The 22,418-nt window shown below is 45.8% G+C and overlaps 1 protein-coding gene across 5 annotated transcripts in view; it reads left to right on the forward strand.

The window, feature by feature from the left end:
• RALGDS (ral guanine nucleotide dissociation stimulator) overlaps positions 1–22,418 on the forward strand; it is a 93,213-nt gene that overhangs the window by 36,050 nt on the left and 34,745 nt on the right. The window lies entirely within an intron of this gene.

Consider the following 22,418-nt stretch of genomic DNA (forward strand, 5'->3'; position numbering starts at 1 on the left):
TGGTTGATTATACGGCGTGTCTCGCTCGCTTTGCATGAATTTCAGGTAAAAGAAATTCCGCCTGTGCGTGCTTACTCGGGAGTAAGCCTCCGCTCAACGGGGCGTGCGCCCAAGCAAAAGCGTGCAGAGGCTTGTAGTAACGGGCTCCCAACACCAGACGACTAGTTCTCTTCCCTCCGCGTCCGCCGTGTTTCCAAGACATGTTTAATTTAGGGGTGAAGCCTGACCGCATCTCTCTTCGCTTTTTTATACCGCGACCGCAAACTCCCAAGTTTTCTAGTTCTGGTGTTATGCGTGGGCACGCGGAAGGGTGAATGTAGCGCTGGGGGTCCCACCAACAAAGCTGTTTGAAAGTAGCTTCTCTAGGAGGCGCCTTCCTTTTTGTCTTTCGACTGGTAATTTAGGTCCGTTTCTGATTCCACTCCATATACATACATATAAAACCTATTTGAAGCAGATTGTAGTTTAAGGATGCTGGGAATTGTAGCTTGGCGAGGTTCTCGGGATTCTTTGCAGGAAGTCCTACGTTTTAAATGAGTGTTGGGTGGGCTTTAAATTTATGGTGTTAATCTGTTTCATTACTGGTGTGCATGAGTGAGTATATGGGTCATTCTCTGCCTCTTTCCCCATTTCATCCTAACAACAACCCTGTGAGGCAGGTTAAGTGGACTGCAACTTCTTTTCACACTACTCCTTGTTTTACTCACGCCACAAAACGATGGTGCTTCCAATTTAGATTGCATTATTGAAAGATTTGGCAGGTTTCAGAGGTAGTTTCGGTGGCTTTTTGCCATGACAGCAGTGGGTACTTCCAGATTGGGGTGTGTTGTGTGTCTTAATATAGCCACTCCACTTACATTGGATATTGAAAATAGGCCACTAGCAATAGGATTTTATTTTACTGTATAGGAATTCCCATGGAAAAGTAAATCTAAATTAATGGGGGGGGGGATACAGGTTAGTATTTTTAGGCCAACAGTGTTTTGAGCATGCTGTGAAAAATGTGCATGTATAAGGACCACTGATCCCATAATATGTACAATAAAATGCAGCATTCATGGTAGTATACCATTGATTATTATATGGCGAGAACACTATTTTGCATGCAGAAGGTCTCTGGCTCAATCCCTGCAATCCCTAGGAGAGATTCCTGGTCTGAAATCTCACAGTTGCTTCCAGTCAGTGTAGACAATACTGAACTAAATTGTCCAGTGGTTGAACTCTGTATACGGTATCATCTTATGATGTTCTCAGTGAGAGAGCATCTGCTTTGCATACAGAAAGTCCCAGGATCAAACCCTGGCATCTGGTATGGCTGGGAATAACCCCCTACCTAAAGCCCTGGAGAGCTGCTGCCAGTCAGTGCAGGCGATACTGAGTTAGGTTTACCAGTGGTCTGACTCTGGATATTCAGAATGATGAGGACTATAATCTTACTCTGTTCTTGGGAGGAAAGGCTGTTGCCCATTGGTAGAGCACCTGGTTTGCATGCAGAAGGTCCCAAGTTCATTCTCCAAGTAAGGTTGGCAAAATGTCCCCTGCCTGAAATCCTGGACAGCTGCTGACAGTCAGAGTAGATAGTATTGAACTAGATAAACCAATGATCTGATTCTGAACAAGGGAAACATTCCATGTTCCTGTCCTGTACAATGTCACCTGAAATTGCGGCACATCATACAAATAGGGTGGGGGCACTTTCTCTACATTTGGGTTTCGGGTTTTAAAAGAATGAGGGAGGATATGATGGAACTTCGTAACCTTATGAATGAATCAGTGAACAAATGATGTACGTAGTACAACCAACTCCCCATTTACATGGGGGTTAGCCACCGTGCATTTAATTGAAATTGTGTATATTGTGAACACTATTGAAAAAGCCTGCAGACACCCCGGAAGCCCTTGAAAAACTTAAAAAAAATAAAATATCAATTAAATCCACTACAGTCGCTCTTTCCAAACCTCCTTGCTCAAACTCCCAACTCTCCACAGGCCAAAGGTTGGTGCAAAGGCTCTTGGGATTGCTAGATGCTATTTTCTTTCCATTTTCACACGCTTTAAGGATAATTTTTGCCCCTTTTGTGCTATTTTCAAGATTGCTGCAGTGTGTGCATGCGCTGTTGCACTTGCCTTGAATGCGTGTAAATGGGGAGTTGCCTGTATAGAAAATGACTTAACATTTGAACTTGCTCATGGATTTTATTTTATTTGTAATAAGCTCAGTCAGTATGAAAGTGAAGTCTTTCCTATTAACTTGGGGAGCTGCCTTTTACTGACTATATCTAGTTCCTTGGTTAATGTAGCTCATTATTGTCTGCACTGGCTGGCAGCAGCTCTCCAGGGTTTCAGGCAGGGAGTCCCTCCAGGCCCTACTTGGAGATGCTGGGAATTGAACTTTCTGCATGCAAAGCAGATGCTCTACCACTGAGCTACAGAAATTCCCCTTTACAAAAAGCACAATTGGTTTATCTCTGTCTCTCTCTAATAAAAACATAAGGCTGTCATCATGCAGCTCCCACTGGAGGATTTGTAATGCCATATCACAACCCTCAATTTGCATGAATTTCAGGTAAAAGTGAAGACAGTGAAACTATAATTTCCATGGTTTTTTAAATATATAGAGAGAGGTGCTTAAATGTGTGATGTGTGTGCAGCAAAAGGGTCACTAGCCAGGCAGATGATCTTTGTTGTTCCCTTTCCATCTTCCACAGATATCTGCAATTCCCTCCTGCTCACATGATCGCTTTGGGCTCAACTGGTCAGGCAATTATCTGTGTGGCTGGCAAGCTGCCAGGTTTGAGCATCTATTAGGAGAGGCGCTTTCTGTGGCGAGAAGCGCAGATCTGGCGCCTTTAAAGGATTTAATGAATGACAGCGAGCTTCCTGTTGCGAACCATTTTTGTGCCTTCTGTTCTCTTTGGAGCTGCTTGCCTAAAGCTCTCCGACCTGGCCAGGGATTTGGAGAGAGCCTGTAGCATCTTCTTCCAATGTAGAGAAAATCCTTTGCTGGGTGGGTCATGACTTATGTCCAAACATCTGTATCCATCGACTGTGGGAGCACCAGAGTCTCTCTGACATTCCATTACAGGACAGTCGAGGCCCCTGTCAATAGCTCGGTGTACTTTGTGTAGTTCAGCTGTAGAGCATCTGCTATGCACGCAGAAGGTCCCGGGTCAATTTTTGGCATCCCCAGGTAAAGCGGGGAAGGTCTCCTGCTTGAAGCACTTGAGAGCCACTGCCTGCCAATGTAGACAGTACTGAGATAGATGGACCAATGATCGGATCCTATTTAATTCAGCCTGTTTAATTCTTCAAAACAGTAAGAATTAGAATCTTACTTTATTTTAGGGGATAGGTCATAGCTCAGTAGTAGGACACATTCTTTGCATGCGGACGGTCTTGGGCTCAAAGCCCGGCATCCCCGTGTTAGGCTGGGATGGTTGCCTGCTTGCAACTGGAGAGCTGCTGCCAGCCAGTGTAAAACTGTGCTTACAGCAGGTCTCTTCCTTTGACACTGATGCTATATTGAATGAGCTTTTTTCTTTCTTGGGACCCAGGGCTTTTATCTTAATTGCTTCCCTTCTCCAAACTTTTTGCAAAGAGTTAATAAACCAGATCCAGTTTCCTATGCACACGGCTGCCACCCACCGCCCCTGGTTTCATTCTCTTGGAGGTTGGAGTAAGAGAGATTGTTGCTGAAAATCCATCATCTGTTTCTCATTTCGTGTCTGGCAAAAAAGTATTTCAACCTCCCAGATTTCCTTCTCTGGGCTAGGAGGAGCCTTGAGAGGTGTGGTTTCAGAAGAGAGGCCAGGAAAGTTGGGTAGGGTAGGGGGAGAGCCTGAGCTTTTCAGCTCCCTCCATTGCAAGGAAATAATGATTGAAAGGGTGGTGCAATCATTCCAGACCACCATACCTGCTTCTCCTTGCAGGCAGGAAAGAAATCATGTTTCGCTAACATTGGGCAAGTCTAGAGCCACATTTAAACCATACATTTAAGGCACTATGATACCATCTTAAACAGTCATGCCTTCCGCCACAGAATTATGGGAGCTGTAGTTTGTGAAGGGTGCTGAGAGTTGTTAGCAGATCCATATGACTCTCACAGGTAAAGGTAAAGGTACCCCTGCCCGTACGGGCCAGTCTTGACAGACTCTGGGGTTGTGCGCCCATCTCACTCAAGAGGCCAGGGGCCAGTGCTGTCCGGAGACACTTCCGGGTCATGTGGCCAGCGTGACATCGCTGCTCTGGCGAGCCAGAGCCGCACACGGAAACGCCGTTTACCTTCCCGCTGGTAAGCGGTCCCTATTTATCTACTTGCACCCGGAGGTGCTTTCGAACTGCTAGGTTGGCAGGCGCTGGGACCGAGCAGCGGGAGCGCACCCCGCCGCAGGGATTCGAACCGCCGACCTTTCGATCGGCAAGTCCTAGGCGCTGAGGCTTTAACCCACAGCCCACCTGCGTCCCATGCCTCTCACAGAGCTACAATTAATTCACAGTGTTAATTGTTAAGCCACTTTTGAAAATTGAAGCTCTGTGAGGAGAACAACTCCTAACAACTCTTGGCACCTTCAATAAGCTACAGCTCCCATATTTTTGGGGGGAAGCCATGACTCTTCAGAATGATACTGCTTTAAATGTATGGTGCAAATGTGGCCATGGTAGATGGTAGCTACTTACGGTTTTTAAGAAAATAATGTTTTGTCTTGGGCTGTGTACACACCATATATTTAAAGCACATTTCTCCCACACCCAAGAATCTTGGGAACTGTAGCTCTTTAAGAGATAAACTACAGTTCCTAGGATTCCACGGGAGACTGCTTTAAATGCAGTCCTCCTGAACTCTTCCTGCCCCAGCTGTGCTTTGCACTTTTCAATTGTGCTTTCATGGATTAAGAAATGCCTTGCTGGATCAGACTTAGGGTTCATCAGCTGGCCAGAAGCTCCCAGAAAAGCTCACAAGTGGACAAAAGGCAGCAACTTATTGTCTGCACCATCCCCTCCACCAGTGTTTTGTAATTGGAGATATACTGCCCCTAAATGTGAAGGCTTGATTTAGTTATCAAAGCTGAGTGGGGGGTTTGAACCTGGGTCTCTCAGCTCCCAGGCTGGTGCTCTGACCTTAGACTCTGCACTGCTGATAAACTTTAATTAGTTCTTTAACTCTCCTCCCTCCTAATTTTTTTTGAAACTGAGAGTTTGCTGCCTATCAGCACGTAGGGCTTAGTGGGCTAGGCATGGAGGCAGACACTCCCACATGGCGGAGAGGCAACAGGTTATTTTTAAATAACAAAAAGCTCTGCAGGCCTCAGATGGAAATTAAGAAAAAGGGGGGGGGGGAATAAAGCACAAGTAATCTGTCCTGTTAATTACCAGGGATGCAGGCGGCAGAAATTGCCCCAGGGGCCTGATCTGCACAGGCTTGCAGCAGCTTTTTGTCAGGAGTGTTCGCAAATAACCTCTTCTTCTTTTAATAAATAAATGCAGAACCAACTCCGTTGAGTACAAGCTGGAACTGTGATGAGTGTTCAGGAGTTCCCCTCTGTGATAGTCTCCTCTCCCCTTTGCCACCCTATCCTGTCATATTTGATGGATGGTGTGTGCCGTGTAGTGTATCAGGGAGCTTTGTGGGGGAATACCCAGTTCCAGGCTGCGGGGGGGGGGAGCTTGGGCAAAATGTGCCCCCTGCTTCCTCTGTAAGTTGCCCCTGGTCACCAAGAGTACAGCCACCTGGACAGCAGAGAGTAGACAGGCTTTGCCACTCTTTAAACTTCCCACAATGCCCCAGAGCTGGATGGGCAAGAGTACTTTGAAACAGAATCCGTGGGCCACATAGACCGTCGTCAATTAAAGTGTTCCTCATATAGACAATTAATATATACAATTGAATGTGTATAATTAATAGATTGAGCCCTTTCAGGGACATTGAGTCCATGTCAGGATAAAAAGATGGGATATAAATAAATATAATAATAATAATTTGGAATAGTCAAGTGTCTCTCTGAAGGGCAGCCCACCTGAACTAGAGAGCCCCAGGCAGAGAGGCCTCGCCAAGTCATGCCAGCCAGCCCACCAATCAAAAGGTGGGGCCTCGAAATTTGGCACCTGTCTCTCCCCACTGGTGGGTTTTCAAGTGCCCCAGCCCCCCTCACCCACGTACCCTCGCGTTGTGGGCAGCGTGTTAGACCACCCTGTCCCAGAGCAATGCTAGGGGTGTGTGGGATTGTCATGGACAGAGGCATGAATTATTTTTTTCGCAGTCGAGAAGTACTTATCTAAGCTTGGCAAAGCTACAATATACGTATATACAAACAGACCCACACTCTTTCTTTCTTTGTCTCTCTCACACAAGAAACAATATGTTTTGCAAATTTGAATTCAAAACCAGTCAACCTTCCACTGTTTCTCATATGTATTTTTGTGTGAAAAATCTGACATTAAAAAATCTTTCTGTGAACACACACACACACACACACACACAGAGAGAGAGAGAGAGAGAGAGAGAGAGAGAGAGAGAGTGAGTTGTATCCATTGTTAGTCCTACACAGAATAAATGCATTGAAATGGATGGATATGGCTGGCTTAGGTTCATTGATCTGAATAGGTCTACTCTGGGTAGCACTTTGTTGGATACAACTCACTCTATGTTTCTGTGTGAAAAATCCGATGCAATTGCAACTTCGAATTCAAAATCTCTCATATATTTACACATTCTTACAAAAACACATTTTAACAAATTATTTATTTCATAAAATTAAAACACTGATTGATTTTACAAAAAAAACCCTCAAATGGGTTTACAGAGAAAAGGGGGGAAATGAAATTGTAAAAACAGTTTAAAAATGACTTTTTTAAAAATTCAGGAAAAATTAAAACCAGCAATGAACTAAGATGAGATTAAAACATGCACATCAACGTTCTACATATCTTTTGTCTAGGCTAGAGTAAAGAAAAATGCTTTTAGCACTTCCTGACATTGATGGACACACAAAATATACATTCAAACACACTGTGTAAGAGACAGGGGGCGGGGAGAATGAGAAAATATGACATCAGAATGCAAATGTGAGTTTGAAATATCCTGTTCAAAGTTTGGCTAGCAAAACTGACAGACTGAGAGCATCCCACATATTCACCTTGGCTTGATAATCTCATAAGGGTTGATATTCTTTACTTGCACTGTTCTTTTATTGCATGTGCAACTGTACTCATTTTATAGTTTTCTTTTTCATCTTTTGATCTTTTAGTAATTGCTCTCTCTGTTTTTATATACTTTATAAAGTGAAATATAAAATAAACTCTCTCTCTCTCTCTCTCTCTCTCTCTCTCTTTTTCTCTTCATTTACCTTGGGGACATATTCATAGTTTTACCAACCCACAAGTTATCTTCTCTCTCTGTCTTTCTCAGATATAGGATTTCCTTTCAGGTGTTTTGACATCTGTGCTTTTTTCTTTGCACTCTTGCAAATGGATGTGAGAGGTAAAAATAGGTGTATGAGCTTGAAGTGCAGAATTGTATTCCAAACATGCATATCAAATTTCATTCCTGTATCTCAGTCCTTGAGAGATTGTTGTTGTTGTTGTTGTTGTTGTTGTTGTTGTTAATATTGGGTTCATATCGGGAGGTCCTTAAAGTATTGTGGTTCTGAGCCATCTAAGGCTTTATAGGTGAAAACCAGCACTTTGAGTTGGGCCCAGAAGCTTAATTGGCAGCCAGTTGGGTCAGGATCAGTGTAATATGCCCAAACCATCTTCCTTCGGTGAGCAGCCTGTCCACAAAATATTGCGCCAGCTGAAGTTTCTGAACTGTCTTCAGAGGCAGCCCTACGTATAACACGCTGCAGTAATCTAACCTAGAGGTTACCAGAGCATAGACAGTTGTTTATCTCTGTCCAGATTACCTACCTACACACACAAACACTCTTTGTCACCCGAACAAGGTAACCTTAAGCCTTTGCTTTGCCAAATAAGTCATTCTGACTTTCCTGCACACACAGTCTCCTCTGAAGGATTAGGGGTATGTAGAAGATTAAGACTGCCTGTTTTGAAACAAGCTAAGAAGTTGAACTCTGAGGACTGAGGCATTTTAAATCTGGATGGCATGACTATACAAAGGAGCGGCTCCTTAATCTGTGTGATCCTGCTTTTACTAAATGGATACCCTAGTTAATACAGATTAAGGCACTGTTTATCTACAGAACCATTTATCTTCCCACAGCTGAGCCCAGGGTGCTGCGAGTGCCACAATTTCATGTTGGCGGGAAGACACAGAAATGGATTCTGAGAATAATGGCTTTCATTTTAGTTTTTAAAAAACAAGTTTGTACTGTAGTCCTTAAGCTGTGACTTTAAGAGCAGCCAAAAAAGTGTTTAAAATTTAAACTCTGTCCTACTGCTACTGTGTTCTACTTCCCACCTCAAATGTATACTAAATGGGTTTGGAGTGGGGGATTGACTAGTTTTACAGTAGTTTTCTCACTTGTTGACTCAAAAAGAATCTGCTTCTGCAACACATCCCAAAGGAGAATCACCCACTCTTGTGCATTTCTGCATGTTTTGCTCAGTTTGGGTTAGGTTTTGCTTTGGGTTTAGGAGGAATTCTGTATAGCAATGACTCATGAAGAGACTTTACAGAAAGTCACATCTGAAGGCAGGTCATTTTGTCATGTCTCCTTGTTAGGAACGATTGAACAATCCCATTGTGGAGATTCAACAGGCTAACCCTCATCTAGCAGAGGCTGATTGGAAAGGAACATGCCTCAGGGCAATACATCAGACAGAGACACAGTGGGAAACCTCATGGGTAGACTCCCATCTGCCTTTGCTCCTTGAATTAATGCCCTTTTATTTTTTCAGACTTATCTGCCCTTTCATGGGTGGCTTAGTGCCAGGAATGCTTCTCAGCTCCTAGACTCATCCCCACCCAACTCCAGTTTGCAATCCAGAGAGCAAATGTCACCTTTTGACATTTCCTAGATGGGTAATAGTGCCATCTCATTAGGGGCAGGACAGGGACTGCACAGCAAACTGAGCAGGAGGGTCCCCAAGTGCAGCAGGGTCTAGGTAGTCATATTTTTTAAAAAGATGAATTCTTGCATATAAACAAAGGGTGCCCACCCCAGTAAGATCATTTAAATCCAGACTCTTAAAATCCCCTTAGCGACATCACAGCCCAGTGGATGAGGAGCTGGCTCCTTCTTCCCAAGAAAGCTGTGCCAAGGGAGACCTGTCACTCACAGTGAGGAGTTCCCTGTCAAGTTGCTGGGCAGAGTTTGGAGGGTGGAGTTTGGAAGCAGCTTTTGCATCACCCTCCTGTTTCTTGACAGTTGTCCCCGCTAGGTGTCCATAGAAGTGCACAATACCTTTCTGGGTGTGCTAACTAGGTTTGAGGTTTTGCTTTTGTTTCCAAATAGGATTTATGACTGGATCGGCATCCCTGCGAACCAAACCATTTCCCCGATCCCTTCCTTGGTACTTTTCCAAATGCAAACAGGCTTTCGCCTAATCTGGGACCATCCAGAAGGGATTTCAAGGGTCACCTATTGTAACCTCCTGCATTGCTGGAATCTCAACTAAAGCATCCCTGGTAGATGACCATAGTAATAATAATAGTAATAGTAATTTATTACTTGTACCCCGCCCATCTGGCTGGGTTTTCCCAGCCACTCTGGGTGGCTTCCAACAAACATTAAAAATACATTAAAATGTCACACATTAAAAACTTCCCTGAACAGGGCTGCCTTCAGATGTCTTCTAAAAGTCTGTTGCATATTGCCTTGACATCTGATAGGAGGGCGTTCCACAGGGCGGGCGCCACTACCGAGAAGGCCCTCTGCCTGGTTCCCTGTAGCTTTGCTTCTTGCAGTGAGGGAACCACCAGAAGGCCCTCAGCACTGGACCTCAGCGTCTGGGCAGAACGATGGGGGTGGAGATGCTCCTCTGCTTAAAAACCTCCAAGGAAGGAGAATTCACCACCTTCCGAGGGGGTTAATTGTTACAGTCTAACCCATGGGTAGGCAAACTAAGTCCGGGGGGGGGGGCGGATCAGGCCCAGTCACCTTCTCAGTCCAGCCCACGGACAGTCCGGGAATCAGCGTGTTTTTACGTGAGTAGAATGTGTGCTTTTATTTAAAATGCATCTATGGGTTATTTGTTGGGCCTGCCTGGTGTTTTTACATGAGTGGAATGTGTGCTTTTACAGTATTTAAAATGCATCTTTGGATATTTGTGGGGCATAGGAATTCATTCATTTCCCCCCCTTCAAAATATAGTCTGGTCCCCCCACAAGGTCTGAGGGACAGTGGACCAGCCCCCTCCGGTGGGACCAACCCCCACTGGCTTTCAGTGCCATCTTGCAGCAGGAACAGGTGCAGTTTTCAGATTTTGCTGTAGGAATGGGGGACAAACAGAATTTAAGATTGGGGGGAAAGTGTAAAAAAAATTCCACCATCCCTCCCCTCCTCAGAGATTACTCTTTAGGGTGTGTGGATAAAGTCCTCCGCCTTAGAAGATCTCCTCTCTGCCTGTATTTCTGTTTGCTTTGGAATTCTTATTTCTGTCCTGTGGGGGACTCCTGAGGCCAAACCTCATCTCCTAAAGCTGGGAAGGGAGGATGGAACGAGCTGTTTACTAGGCCGCAAGCAGCACAAGATATCCCTCAGTGGAGGAAACAAAAGGAGCGTTGTGTTGATTTGGTGCAGTTGTGTGTCAGCTGTTGTGCGCTTCAGCTCAGGGTTAAGAGAGAAAAAGGGGGGGGGGCGTTCTCAGGCATGGAACAGGAAAATCCTCAAGTAGCATCCTCAGTCTGCTTGGAAATCGTGTACAAATCTTTATCCTGTGTTATTCAGTGGCTAGAATGTCAGACCATGACCAGGGATACTAGGGTTCAATCCCCACTCAGCCATGAAGCTCACTGAGTGATCTTGAACCAGTCACTTGGTCTCAGCCTGACTTACCTCACAGGGTTGTTGCAAGGACAGAATGGGACAGAAGAAAGCTATGTATGCCAGTTTGAGCTGCTCGGAGGGAAATAATTGGGACATAAATGCAAGCAGATAAATAAATTCTGTTTTAAATGGTCTTGCTGGTCTTCTTTCTATTCCCACCCCCACACCCCCAAGCAAGTTTAGCATTTTGGAGAGGTTGCTGGTTTGCTATTTCAACCAATTAGTATTTTGGAAGGGTTGCTGATTTCCTATTCCATTGCATGGCTGTATTCTGCTACCCCACCCCCCATCCTTTTGCAAGGCTGTTGCTCTTAAAAGCTTGTTGCAGCTCTCCGAGATCCAGGAGAAAAGAGGGGAAGCGTGTTGCTAAGGAACGGATTTTGGATGCAATGCCGGCTGAGCTACAAGGGACAGGGTGTGCAATTCCCCAGAAAGCGTTGCATTCTGGGAAGTGGAATTCCAGCCAGAGTCATGTGTCACTGATGATACAGTATTGTTATCAGGGGACAGGTTGTAGCTTAGTGCTTAGAGCATCTTTGCCTGCAGAAGGCCAGAGGTTCAGTCCCCAATTGCATCTCCAGGTAAGGCTGGGAAAGACCTCTTCCCCAAACCCAAGAGAGCCACTGCCAGTCAGTGTGGACCCAGTGGTCTGAACTCTTATAAAGCCAGTGTCCAGTGTTTTCTGTCTCCTTTCACTTCCCCACTCTTATTTAGGGACATTGGAAACTGCCTCCTGCTGATTCCAGAGACCATTGGTCCATTCAGCTCAGTACTGTCTGCACTGACTGGCAGTGGCTCTCAGGGGTTTCAGGCAGGGGGGTCTTCCCAGTCTGACCTGGAGGTGCTGAGAATTGAACCTGGGACCTTCTGCATGCAAAGCTTATGCTTTACCTCCGAGCTATGGCCCTTTCACTAAAAATTAATATTCTAGTCATAAGGACTAGAAACATACCGTATTTTTCCGTCTATAAGATGCCCCCATGTATAAGACCCCCTCCCCCCATTTGGGGGGACTCAATTTTAGGAAAATGAGGGGAGATAGCCCAAAGATGTTGAGCCTCTCCCCCTACGCAGCTGCGGGCAGGAAACACTCCCTAGATCGTTTCCTGTGCGCAGCGACATCAGGCACGCACAGGGAGCGCCCACCGTGCAGCGGCATCGGGGGAAGTGAACTGGCTGGCGGTGCACAGCTTCTGCCCCCCCCCCCAATGCCACTATCTGTATATTGGATGACCCTAGTTTTTTGACATGATTTTTGAGTCAAAAAAACCTCGTCCAATATATGGAAAAATACAGTAGTTGTTGGGTTTGGTGGAGCCTTAAGACATGCAGAGAGGAAAGGAGGAGATCAATGCAGAGCAGCAAATAGAACTCTCTGTCTCCCCACCCCCGTAATTTGTGTGTGTATTGTATAAGGAGATTATATATATATATATATATATATATATATATATATATATATATATATATATACACACACACACACACACAGTATATGTGTGTGTGTGTGTGTGTGTGTGTGTGTGTGTGTGTGTGTGTGTAAAATAAGGCAAATGCCATGTCCTGTCCCTGTGGGCTTTGTGAACCACTCCAGTGTCTTTGAATTCACTGGCCAGGACAACCAGGAAGCAGAAGCGGCTTGACTCCTTACCAAGGTGGGATACCATACCAACTGCATTCTCTCTCCCCCCCCCCCCGCCCCCCAATCTCAATCACCATATTTTTTGGTTTGGCTTAAATGAAAGCTCAGCATTCAGGGAAGGGGCCTTAAATATCCAAGCATGCAGGTGTGTACTCCAAACAAACCATCTCATATTGGGGAATGTCCAGCATGGTACTGAAAAATGTGTTGTGTGAAGTAACTTGCAAGCCTTTCTTTTTATCCCCTTTTGAGGGTGGGTCTTTTCGCCTCCTGGTGGGTCTGTTGTTAATTTCCGGTGTGGATGGGTCATGCGTTTGCTCCTTACGTTCTGGCAACAGCAGCTAGGCAGGCTTATAGAGAACTGGTCTTCATTACTAACAGCTGGGAATGGATTTCTGTTTCTCAAGGGGTGAGTGGAAAGAGGAGCAGAAGGGAGGGCCATTCCCCTGATTTGTGCTACAAGATTTTGCTTATGATGGGAGTGGTCTGCCATTGCTATGATGTCTTGATTTGTTGCCCCCCTTTCCTTCTTTAAAACTCACTGTTAAAACCCACCTTTTCATGATGCTTTTAGCCTGGAGCACAGTCCCCCAAATTTTGTTAGCTGGTAGGCTACCTCTTGCCCCACCCTGGATGAACTGAGGGACTGTTATTATTCATTGATCTATTGTTAATTTAGATCAGTGGTCCCCAAAGTGGGTGGTGATGCTAGGGGGATGCTAAGATAAAGGGGGTGCCAGAGGTGCAAAGGACCATCAGGCTTTGAAAAGCTGGATCAAGTCCATCAGTTTTGGTGAATGAATTAAGCTGAATTGGTTTAATTGGATTGTGAATAAATGTGCACTTAATTGTTACTCTTTTGAATTTTTGTGTGTTAATATCATCTTCCCTAGTGGGTCATGCAAACCTCTGTTCTTAATCATGCTTTTTATAGGGTGGGAGGCACCAGGGATGAATTGAAGGAACAAAGTGGGGAGGCATCCTGAAAAGGCTTGGGAACCACTGATTTAGATATTGATTAATCAAAACATATCTGTTTGAAAGCAGCCCCTGGTGGACATAATAGATTTTATAGGGTGCTAGTACATGAGCACCTCAGATCCTGGATTTTTTCATTCAGCTGCAGTCGTTGAGAGTAGGTCATTCAACTAAATATTAAAAACCCAGAAAGTCTTAACAGATGAGCAAATATGTCACTGTATGGAAAGCAAGATAGAAACCGTTATTAAATGAGATGTTCCCTTCTCGGCAACGCAATGGGGATAATACCAGTCAACGTTGCAACACAATTTTATTTATTGAATTTATATCCCGCCCTTCCTCCCTTGGGAGCCCAGGGCAGCAAAAAGATACTCAATTTAAAAGCAAAAGCATTTTGAAAGTGATTAAAACATTCCAAAAACAATAGCAATTAAAAACATGATGAAAGCAATTACATTTTAAAACATTCCATCCAAATATCTCAAGGCTGCCAGGAATAGTATTCTCCAGCCACCAAATGCCTGGGTAAATGGGAATATTTATGAATCTCTTCTGAAAGTTAATAATGACAGTAGGAAGTAGGGTTGCCAGACCTCCAGATCTGACCTGAAGTTTCCATGTTTGCCTGCCCCTGACAGGTGGTCAGCTTGAACGGGTGAGAAGTGGGCCTTATGAAGACTGCATGTAGCTTACAAGCTTCAACCCAGCATAGACAATAGGGAGAGAGCACTAGGGAGGGGACTTCACTCCCCTCACCCAATTAACCTCCGTCTCCAAGGCCTGTCCCTTGTGACATCACCAGGGCAGCTCCTAAATCCCAGGTTTGGGCCCTGAAATCTCAGGGTCTGGAAGGTTCCTGACCCAGCAACCGTGGGTGTAAGGATTGCTGAGAAAAGTTTAAAATATTAAAATACATATGCCACTTTTTGTCTCTAAACTGCCATCAAATCGGCTGCCGAACCAAAAATGTCGAAAGACCTAAAGTGAGGTTGCAAACAGTCTATCAGATAAAGATTAGCAGCATTTTATAATAAAAAAGCAGCAAAAAGCATCCAGTCCAATGTGTGCTTCCAGTTCTTCTTTTCAAGTATTATTATGTAATCTACAGGTGACTCAAACAGGTTGTAGTCTTGCAACCTGGTTGGCCTGGGTAACTTTGCAATGGTCACACAATGTATGTTTGCCAGGCCTGAAAGTGCAGGCTCATTCCTACATGCCAGGGGATTGCTAATTAGCTAACAAACATTGTGATCCCTGCTGCCATGGCAGTGTTGCCCCAACAGTTTTGACGGGGCAGTTTTACAGGGCAGTCACTGTGGAGTTGTGTAAGTTACCGGTTACCGGTTATAAGTTACCAGTTGCACTTATGAAGCCATACAAACTTGTAATCTTGTATGCAAAACTCCCAGAGTTCAAACCCTGGTGTGTAGGGCTGGAAATGTCCTTGACCTGAAACCATTGAGATCCTCTGCCTGCCAGTGTTGACAGCAGTGAGCTAGATGAAGTAGTGACCTGGCTCAATTTAAGTCAGCACCCTCTCTTCCTGTTTAAACCAGCCCCTTTATTTGGAAACCATGAAGACTGGAATCTCAACTTCACTGAAAACTCAGGGTCTGCAGTGCTCTTGATCTGGCAACAGTGGCTCATAACACAAGGGAAACAAATGAGCTAGATGAGTGGTTCCCAAACATTTTCGGGCCACCGCCATCTTGGTTCCATCAACTCATCTCTAGTGCCCCCTATTCCACCCTATAAAAAGCAATATTCAGAATAGTAGTTTGCATGACCCACTAAGGAAGATAACACGTTAACGTTCAAAACAGTAACTATTAATTGCACATTTATTCATAATCCAATTGAAACTAATTTAATTATTTCAACAAAGTTGATTAACTTGATCTAGTGATACCAGTTTTTCAAAGTCTGATAGTCACCTAGGGAAGATATGCATCAGGGACAAGGGGGGAAAGAAAGATGGTTCTGCTGCCCAGGTGGATTCTGCCGCCCGAGGCTGTCACCTCACCTTGCCTTGTGGGTGGGCTGGCCCTGCTCTTAGCACCTCCCTAGACAACCCCACTGTCCACTTAGGGAACCACTGAACTAGATGGACTCAGTATTCATAATGATCTGTTTCTCTCCCCAAGCTTTTTAGTTTTGTGTTGTTGTTGTTACGGGGCTGGTGTGTTGGCTTTGTTTCCAATCCAAAGCATCCAACCTTGTTCCCCGAAGGAAGCAATGGACCATTTTCTTGCTGGTTGATGGGCACCCTTCTTGTTCTGTATCACGGATGCAGCTGTCAGCCCAGTTCCTATTTCTTCCTGAGGCCTTTTCTGCCTGTGCTTGTTCAAGGAAGCAGGAGTGTGTGTGTGTGTGTGTTGCGGGGGGGGGGCAGAGAGCTCAGCTTGGATTCTGCCAAACCAGGCCAAGTTTTGTATGCGGTGTGCCGGATGTTGGCACGGGGGGGGGGGGAGTGCGAGAGAGTTCATCTTTGCTTTGACTTGCAAAAATTATAGAAGAATAGCCACAGGCGTCTGGAGGGGAACAACTGGAGGAGACTTAATCCGGAATGCTGGCTCCTCCTTTTATTTTTAGAGTGCGAGTGTTGACTACATTTTAATACCTAGCAGCTGAACAAAGTCAGAGACTCTTTAATGGGAAGGGAGAGGTCTTCGTTTGTAACTTCTTTCATTCTGTTTGTGAAGTTGAAAATATCAGCGTTGAAGCAAAAGGCATGCACACGTACATATAAAATCTCTCCCCCCCCCCTCTCTCTCTCTCTCTCTCACACACACACACACATTTGTTTTCTTCCCCACTCCCCACCGCCTTTGAATCTCTTTCAGCCTTGCTAAACAAGGAGAAAGGATGAATGAAGCATTGTGCCTGCTGGGTGCCATCATGAGGACTAGGAACTTGTCTTAAATGGGAGCTGGGTTTCTGTAAACCTTTCCCAGTTCTGCTTCCTGGGCAGTGAGATTGATGGGATGGTCCTTCACGGTCATAGTTTGTGGAACAGGCTTTGTCAACGCAGCACCTTACAGAGATTGTTGGACTACAACCTCTGGAAGGTGCCAGCTTGCCGAAGGCTGTTCTAGACTAGCAGGAGCTCAGTCATCTCACTTATGCCCACCCCCTACGCCCGCCTTAGTGAGGAATTCCTCTTTCAGAGAAGCAGCCGGACAGGTTTCTGGGTGGTGGCAGAACCGCTTCCATGCCCCTAGCAACAGACTTACGCTTCCTTATTGAATTCTTGTCTCTTGTGGTAAACTGTGTACCTTTTGTTAGATTGTTTGCTGTGAACTGGTAACTTAACAGGGAGCTTTTGACAAACGTTTGCCATACTGATCAGCAGCTAGCAGCCTCCGAGGCTGGACCTGACCCCCCTGAGTAGTCCTTTGTGGTCCCTTCGGGCAACCAGCTTTGGAGGTAAAAGAGCAAGGAAGAGGACAACCATCCACAGCAGTGAGGTTTTTGCAGCTGCCTTGGGGGGCGGAGGATAGTGCAGCCCTTCATTCCTCTTTCCCTCCTTTTGTCTCCCCTGCACACCTGTACACACAATTTTTTTGGAGTCCCAGATGGCACTCAAAGCCCTTCATGCCTAGAAAGCTAGCATGTCAGGAAGAAGGCTAAGCCTCACTGCCTCTTTGATGCACTAGCCTTCCATGGGCAGGGAATACTGCATGAGCCCTGCAGCCCAAATATTTTTGCGTGGCTGGAAATGTGTCCTTAAACTCTGACAAATGTCTCTGCCTTGCCAGGATGGAGGATACAGAGCGGGGTGGGGTGGGGGGTGTAAACATGTGTATTTACCTAGAAAACATGTTTAAAAAAAGGCATTCATTTCTCTGCCCTCTGTTTTCCCTGGCCCTGCCCACAGCTGGCATCTGGCCCTCTGAAGCTTGTCCGGAAGGGAAAGTGGCCCCTGGCTGCAAGCTAAGGTTCCCAATCCCTTGTCTAAAGTTGCTTGGTTTTATTCATTTGGGGTGCAGAAAAATATTTTGTATTGGTTTGCCCAGTACAGTATAAAGATGTTGGAATGTGGATGGCAAATATTGGCTACGTGTCCAGCATATTTGAAAGAAAATTTATTGGGAATGTTTCACCCAGGAATTCAAAGGGGGGTGCTCTTAGGGTCTGGTGGGGGGAGGGTGCGCGAGAGAATTTTGGAAAAAGCAAGCAAGCTTTGTCCCTGCTGGAGAAGGGACCTCACGTCAGCTGTGGCCGCTGTGGGTGGCTGTGTGGGTGGAGGAGAGATTGGACGTAGCCAGCAAACAAAAGCTCCCCTCTTATTCCCCTTGGTCTTTTCCAAACAGCTTCATGCTGGGTGCCTCAATCTATTCCTTTCAATGGAGACTGTTCTTGTGTGTTTCCTGCTTCAGCTGTTTACTGGGTCACCGTACTAGGGGACGACGACGAAGAGAGCGAAATCCCTTCCTCTTTTTCTGATTGGCCGGTCCGTCTGCACAATGAGCTGCTTCTCCCATAAATGGAGGATTCGAACAGAGGAAACATTGAACGGGGTTACCGCCGTTCACTGACCCGTCTCTGCTGCACGGATGTCGGGAACTAGGTGTGGAAAAGAGACTTGGAAGAACTGACCCCAAATGACACCCATCTGCTCCAAATGAAGGAGTACATTCCAGAGAATAACGCATACCCACATACTTGGGAGCAGTGACCCAGTGGGGCCAACGCCCAGTTTGAGAAGGCCTTGGCCCAAGAACCCCTCCATCAGTGGGCCCTGGCAGGCTTAGCTGCTCATGGTGACCCACTCACCAAGCTCCTTGACCCCAATGTGGTCAGCTGAGCCTAGCTACCCTTCTAATACCCTGCAGTGACCCATCAAGACATTTAAACTGTAGCCTTGGGTTGGTATTTACGTATATTATAATTATTACTAGATCCATTTATGGGTCACTTGACACATAAGCTTGGGAGAGCCAGTGTGGTGTAGTGGTTAGAGTGTTGGACCTGGGAGACTAGGGTTCAAATCAGCCATAAAGCTCACTGGATGACCTTGGGGCCAGTCACAGCCTCCCTCAGCCTATCCTACCTCACTGGGTTGTGGTGGGGATTAAATGAGGCTGGGGGAGGGGGGAGAGAACATCGCATGCCATCTTGAGATTCTTGGAGAGAAAGGTAGGATATAAGTCTTAATACAAGTCTTAGCTTCCTTAACAAACTACAGTTCCCAGGATTCTTTGTGGGGGTGAGTAGAGCCATGACGCTTAAAGTAAAGAACAAGAGTGTTTCACACCATACATTTCTGGCTTTCTGCAAAGAATCCTGGGAGCTTTACTTGGGTTTAGGGTGCTGGGAATTGTAGTTCTGCAGCTGGGAAACTCCACTTTCCCATTATTTTTCTGGTGGGAGCAGCATGCTTTAAATGTGTGATGTGGATTCTATTAGCTCAGCTTGATTGCCTTGCTTCTCACTACCTGAGCCACCGTCCACAGTGGGATTGAGGGAACCTTTTTCAGCCTGAGGGCCACATTACTTTCTGGACAATCTTCTGGGGGCCACATGCCAGTAGTGGGCAGGGCCAGAGGCTAAAGTGAGCCGAGCAACAAATGAAAACATTGCCTTTGTAGAGTGTTCCAGTTTCTATACCCACCAACTCACACCCCTCTCTCTTCTCCGTCCTTTGTGGTCACATCCACCCCCTACATTTTAAGCATTCTGGTGCCACTTTTAAACAGCCATGGCTCCCCCTCAAAGAATCCTACCAACTTTCGGCACCCTTGGAAACTGTCGGTTGTCATAATACTTGTTATCTCCCTCTTTTGGCCAGTGCCTTGGGCTGGTGGGGTGGTCCCAGGTGAGACAGTGCCCATTCGATGCCCACGCCCTGCTTCTGCCAGGAAGACTATGAATGGCTCTGTGCTTTGAAAGAGGATGATCTGTTGGTGCTGTTGTAAAAGTGCTTTGCTGGCAGCAGCGGAGGAGAAACTCAAGCTTGCTGCACTGAGTGCTTCCTCTGAATTTCATCACCGCAGGCAGGGAGCGGTTTCTCAGAACGTGTGTCCTTTAAGCTGGCAGTGTGGCAGAAGGCTGTTCTTCCAAAAAGCGACTTGTTTTGGGGAGGTATTGGGATGGGGGTGTCACCCCCCCCCAGTACCTATGGGTTCAGCCTGCATGGCTAGAATAACCCAGGCCCCAGTTTGTCAGTCAAACAGGACATTTTTATTAAAAACATTGCAGCGGATGCCACTTACTTCCTCACATCCTTTAGGCAGATAGGAGAGTGCCTTCCAGGTGAAAGGCAAAGCAATACATATTTATACATTTGTAGACAACAACTATTCTGTCTGGCTAAGTCATGTGGTGCAGCTGTGGTCTTCTGACATAGTAATGGCCGCCACCCTTCTTCCTTCAGCCTTTCTGCTTTCTCCTCCAGCACTTTCTCCCGCTGAGGTGCTACTTTGCCTGTCTGTCAAGATCCCCACTTGCTGTACTCTTCTCACACACATTTCAGTTTCTGTTCTATAATTTCTAAAGTGTTCAGTAATTCTGCAGCACACGCGCCCAGATCTGTGCAGCTGAGTGAGCTTCACTCCCTTGCCTTTATTATCTCTGTCTCTCTCTGATGGGATTCCAGCTTTAAATTAAATGGAGCGCAATTGATGTCTCGCTTAGTCAGCGCGTGTGAATTGAAGGTCACAGGCGGGGGAGTCAAGGAATTTGCTTCTTTGTGGCTTACCCTCTGCGTGCCTGAGCTGAATTTGGGGGCATGCAGTTGCTGGGTTCTGAACGGTGTATGTGTAAATGTGTAAACTTAAAATGCCAGTGTTATAGTCCTTAGGAGTTGTAGAGGTAGGACCTGGATAACTGTAAGCTGCTTCTCAGAAATAAGTTCTGGATCCTGATGCAGTTTTCTGCCCACTGTCCCCTTTGTTGCCTTGATCTTCATTCTGAAAAAAAAAGTCTGCTTCATCTACCTCAGTGTTGTCTACACTGACTGGCAGCAACTCTCCTTGGCTGCAGGCAGGGGGAATTCCCAGCTCTACCTGGGATTGAACCTCGTAACTTTGCCACTGAGCTCTGGTTGATTCCTTGCACAGTTGCCTGGAACATCATGTGCAGAGGGTCATGGTTAGAAGCAGAGAGGAGCCAAGAGGGTCCTCTCAAGCTTATAAGCTGGCTAATGTGTAAATGTGCTGATAAGACCTGTACATTCCCCTTTTCAGAATGATAGTGCCGGGTTCACTTTTTTTTACAACTAAAGCATAGTTGTGAAATACAAAGTTGGTGTTCAAAATCTGGCCTTCAGCTTGCCACCTCGCTTTGTCTCGTGATACCAAAACTGAACTTAAGTTGTCCCAATTCCCCAAAAGACATGACACGTAAGGCACCAGTTCTTTAAAGTTACAGTTCTTACTAAAACCATGTAGCCTAATATGTTTTAACTGTTATGAATTCTGAATTTTACATTGTTGTAACCTACCCTGGGATCTGCTGGTGAAGGGTGGGCGCTTTAATAAATTAAAACGAACTGGAATTTTCAGGGTGCATAAGAGGCTGAGCATCTTTTAAAAGTGATTGCCCTCAGGTATGTTGATGGAGGGCTCCTTTTGGTGGGTTTCATGTCTTTCATGCTATGCCATTGCTTACCCTCTTGAACGGGCCTTTAAAACTCAACCTGACCAAGCTCCCTTAAAATTCCAGTTTTATTTTCCTCCAGTTTGCACCTGCAGGGAGGAGATTTACCTCCTAATCCCTCTCTTCACTCAATGACTCATTTGATGTAAGATCACACGACTGCTTTTTTTTAATAATCTGGTTTTTAAAAGGCCCTTCAGCTGCTGAATTTTCGCCCACCAAAATGAGAAGGGATGAAAGCATTGTGGGGGAGATGTTTGGTTTCTTGTATACATCCGTGTGTGTGTGTGTGTGTGTGTGTGTGTGGTTGTTATAAAGTGTGGGGACAGCTCCAAATCAGCCTGCTGATATCACTCTTAACATCATCTGACGGGGTGGGAGGGCAGAGTTAAATCCTGCATGTTGCTATCTCCCTGCTGGGAACTGGGGTGCACCGCAAAAGCTGGATTAAACCCACCTGCTCATCAGCTGATGGGCAAGGGTTGAATCCTGTTCAGTTCAGCAGGATTGCATGCAGACCCCTTCCAGATGCAGAAAGGGGGTTGCATTGGAAACCCTGCTAAAGCTAGGGGGAACTTCTTTTGTGAGGTGCCTTGAGGTCCCAAGGTTCAGCAATGGCACATCCAGGTAAAACTGGGAGAGAGACTCCCTGCCAGAAACTATGGAGAGCCACTGCCAGCCCGTGTAGACAATACTGAGATTGATGGACCCAGTGGTCTGCCTCTGTATAAGGCAGATTCCTGTGGGGAAGGAGAGGTGAAGTTTAGCAGAAGGTGAATGGCAGATCTTGGCTCCCACAGGATCCCTTTCCCAACCCTGAAACATGTCTTGAAAGAAGTGATCTATTGTAGTGCAATAGTTTCTACAGTTAGCTACTGTGCTCAGGGGCCCCCAAAACATTGGTGACCCCCCCCCCCCGCCAGCTCATCATACCCTTGGATGAGCGAACCAGCTGCACTGCGTCTGCAACTGACCTCTCAAATATGCTAGCTGACCCCCCCCCCTTTATTCTGCCTTCTAAGCTAAAACATTTTAATAGGCCTTTTGGACTCTTCTTTCTTGGCTCCGAGGGCAGGAAGGAAGGCAGAACTGAAAGAATTTCCTGCTCCTATTTTGTTTAAAAATATGAAAGCCTTTTATGACAATACCCCCCACTTACCTTTCTGTAACTTATTGCAAATAATGTGGATAACCGGCTTTACCGTATTTTCTTGTCACGGTAACAACATCACATGCCAGCCTTGATCTGGTTT

This window comes from Podarcis melisellensis (assembly GCF_964234715.1).
Source record: "Podarcis melisellensis genome assembly, chromosome: Z".
Taxonomy (NCBI): Eukaryota; Metazoa; Chordata; class Lepidosauria; order Squamata; family Lacertidae; genus Podarcis; species Podarcis melisellensis.